This window comes from Hemitrygon akajei, unplaced genomic scaffold (assembly GCF_048418815.1).
Source record: "Hemitrygon akajei unplaced genomic scaffold, sHemAka1.3 Scf000070, whole genome shotgun sequence".
In the NCBI taxonomy this organism is placed as follows: Eukaryota; Metazoa; Chordata; class Chondrichthyes; order Myliobatiformes; family Dasyatidae; genus Hemitrygon; species Hemitrygon akajei.
Window position 1 is genome coordinate 2,832,473 of NW_027331956.1, and position 597 is coordinate 2,833,069.

The window sequence follows — 597 nt, forward strand, 5'->3', positions numbered from 1 at the left end:
AGAGAGGGAGGGAGAGGGGGGGAGGGAGAGAGAGAGAGTGAGAGAGAGAGAGAGAGATAGAGAGAGAGAACACAGTTACTCTGGCAGTCTTCGCAAGACTTGAACAAGAACTACCGGAGCAAGTTTGCTCCAGAATGTGTGATTGTCACTTCGTATAATCCACAGGAGTGGATTTTGGGATCTCTTGTGGGACCACTTACGTGTTAACCCTTGCCTGGGTATGTTGTGTGGTGACCTCTGGAAGACGGTATTCCTGTGACAGGTCGTTTTCGGTGATAATTCGTATGTGGATTTGGACCGATGACGGACAAGACCTACGGCGGCTGTTATCTCGTTTTCCCAGCGTGGAACCTGTGGAATACTTGGTACTTGCCTTCTCTCTCCAGTACAACGTCCATTGCAAATATCTCTTCCCCATCATTTATTCCGTGGATGACTGATCTTTCCTACTTTACCATCTCAAGACTCTGAGCCTTATTCCCCCATGCTCAATAGTTGGGAGTTATATTTACACATACACACCACAACATTGTGAACTTTTGTTTATCTTGGTTAAGTTACTATATTACAAGTAGTTACTAATAAAGATAGTGGTTT